The following is a 2693-nucleotide window of genomic DNA, read 5'->3' as shown; positions in this document are numbered from 1 at the left end:
CCCCCCCCCCCACGCACGCACCGGGCAAGATACGTGGGACACTGGCCCGGGAACACACACACACTCCCGCCCTCGGACGTAAACAAACCGCGCACGCACGGCCCGCGGGCACCGGTCCAGGGACTGTTCTCACCGAGTCACGTACGTGCACACACCGCCCCCGGCCCCGCCTGGGCGGACGCTGACGCTCGCCGGCCTGCGCTGCCCCTTCCTGCCCCGCTCGGCCGCCTCCCCGCGCGCGCCCCCAGAAGGGGCCCGTCACCACCGCACCCCGCCAAGCCTGCCTGGGCCCCGTCTCGGTCCTCGCGGACCTCTGGCCCCCGCTCCCCCCCGCCCCCCGCCCCCCGAACGCCCCCCAGTCCGGGCGAGGGATACACCGGAGCGCCGACGAAGCGGGCCCCGGCGCCCCGCCCCAGGCACGTTCCCGGGCGCGGAGACCCTGCCGCCTAGGGTTTCGCGCGCGCGTCCCCGCCTCGGACCCGCGTCCCTCACCCGCCTCTCGGCCCGCTTCGCCTGGCGCCCCGGGCACGCGCGGCTGCCGCTGCCGTCCGGGCTTGCCGTCCCGGCCCGCGCCCTGGTCCGTCTCCCCTCCGGTCCCGACCGCCGGTCGCTCCGAGCCGGGCTCCCGAGAGCGCCGCGCCGAGTTTTGTTGTGGGGCGGGCGGCGCGGGGGGCGGCGCGGAGTTGTAAGGCGAGCTTCCCGGAATTACTCACTCACAGGATTCCTTTCATTCATAAAAACCCAGTCATGCGGTGACGTCACCGCCCGGCGATCCCTCCGGCCCCGGAGCGGCCTCCGGGCTCTCGGCCCCGCCCCCGGCAGGCCCCGCCCACATAAGGCCCATTCCCTCCCCCTCCTCCCGAGCCCCCCCCCCCCGCCTCCACAAGGCCTCAGCGCGGCCGGGATTCTCAACCCCTGTTAGAACATCGGCTGGGTGCATTCACGTGATACCTCGCGAGAGCCGCGTGGGCGGAGGTGTCATTTGTCTCCTTTTGCAGTCGACAGCCCCGTGCCTCTTCTCCTTTCAACCTACACCCTCTGTCTTGATGATCTCATCCAGTCCCGTGGTTTTAAATGCCAACCATATGCCCATGATCTCCAAAGAGCTTCTCTGAGTTCTAGACTGGCCACTCTGCACCTCTAGCTGGGAGCCAGATGAGGATGGCAAAAATCCAACTCCCGACCACCAACCCTACCTCAGCCCCCGGTACCCCCAGACTTCCCAACTGCAGTTGTTCAAGCCCATTCCTCTTTCTCCCTTCTTCCCCACTAGTCAGGGGCCTCTACCTCCAACACTGTCCGGCATCTGACCACTCTTCCCCACCCCCAGTGCTACCACCTGGTCCAGGCACCATCAACTTACCTGGACAATGGCAGCAAGCCTCCTGATAGCCTCCCCACTTTGTCCCCAAAGGCTTTCTTCACACACCAAAGTTCTTAAAACAAGGATCAGATTCTTTGACACACTCCCACCCTCTGGTTTCACACCCTCAATGGCTTCCCTTTGCATTTAGAATATAAACTCTACTCCTCCTTTTGGTCTATAAGGCCCTAAGCCATCTGGCCTCTACCCATCTCCACAGCCTCACCTTCTGTTCTCCCCTCACCCACTACTCTTCAGCCACACTGCCCTTCCTACTGTCTTTCAAACACGCCTAGCTTATTCCTACCACAGGTCCTTTGCCCTAGCTATGTCCTCTTCTGTTCACCGCCAGGCTCTTTCTCATCTCTCAGGTCAGCTTAGAAGTCACTGCCTCAGAGAGGCCTTTCCTGATTGCCCTGCCTAAAGGAGCCCCCACTTCTGAAATCTGTTCTTGTATTAACCTTAATATCCCCATAAGGTATTACCTTGCTTGTATTTGCTTACTATTTAATGTCTGTCTTCCCCAAACAGAATGTAAGCTTCTTGTCTACCGTGTTCACCACTGCATGTCCTGTGCCTAGAGCAGTGCCCGGTACATAGTGAGCCCTCAATAAATACATGTTGAGGAAATATATTAGTGGAGGCTCAGAGAGGTCAAGTGACTTTCCAAAGTCACCCAGCTGGGAAGTACAAGAACTGGAATTTGAATCTGGACCTGGTCCAGACAGTTGGGGCTGTGCCCAACTGAGTGGGTTCCAGTATAAATGTGAGGGTTATATTCAGTGCCTGGGGCTCCACTCAAAAGGGGCAGCTTTGCGGGGGGGGGGCAAAATGGGGGTGTGTTGCGGTTTATCCCACTTGTTCTTGCTCATGCTGTTTTCTCCCGACCTGAAGGGCCTGTCACTCCAACAGCTACATCTTCTGTGAAACTGACATCACAGCACCTACCTTATTTTACTGTGTAAGGCATAGGACCCCTCGACTAGGTGGTCTTTGTGTGGGGCCTTGGTCACCAGCAAGGCTCCTCCGTCCCTTGATATAGTAGAGTTTGATTTCAGAGGCCTCGTTATACCTTCCTGCCTGGGATTGTGACTACTATCTCTTACCTCCTGAAGGCCTTGGGTTTCATATGCAGGTTGGCCCACTAGGCTTCCCAGTGACCAAATATATGTGACACTCAAACAACCCTCTCCCCCCCAACCAACTGCCCACTTGCCCTACATTTACACATCTCACAGAGCCACTCATATTACCTCTTGGGATACAGAAGTTCTTGATTTTAGAAACTGCACGATTGTGATTGTTGGGCTTTCTCTGCCCCCTCCCCCCC

General features: G+C 59.2%; 1 protein-coding gene across 2 annotated transcripts in view; it reads right to left on the bottom strand.

The window, feature by feature from the left end:
• Window positions 1-712, bottom strand: part of MAFF (MAF bZIP transcription factor F) — an 8598-nt gene extending 7886 nt beyond the window's left edge. Inside the window, exon 1 of one of the 2 annotated variants that reach the window (XM_081822432.1) lies at window positions 493-712. The gene's annotated coding sequence lies outside the window, so the exon portion shown is untranslated. The remainder of the gene's footprint in view (window positions 1-492) is intronic. The other variant, XM_006752183.2, reaches the window with a different exon arrangement.
• Between the last annotated feature and the right edge of the window lie 1981 nt (window positions 713-2693).

This window comes from Leptonychotes weddellii, chromosome 5, assembly GCF_054177405.1.
Source record: "Leptonychotes weddellii isolate Sample4059 chromosome 5, ASM5417740v2, whole genome shotgun sequence".
NCBI lineage: Eukaryota > Metazoa > Chordata > Mammalia > Carnivora > Phocidae > Leptonychotes > Leptonychotes weddellii.
The sequence above is the reverse complement of the archived record's forward strand: the minus strand, read 5'-3'. Positions and strand labels throughout refer to the sequence as shown.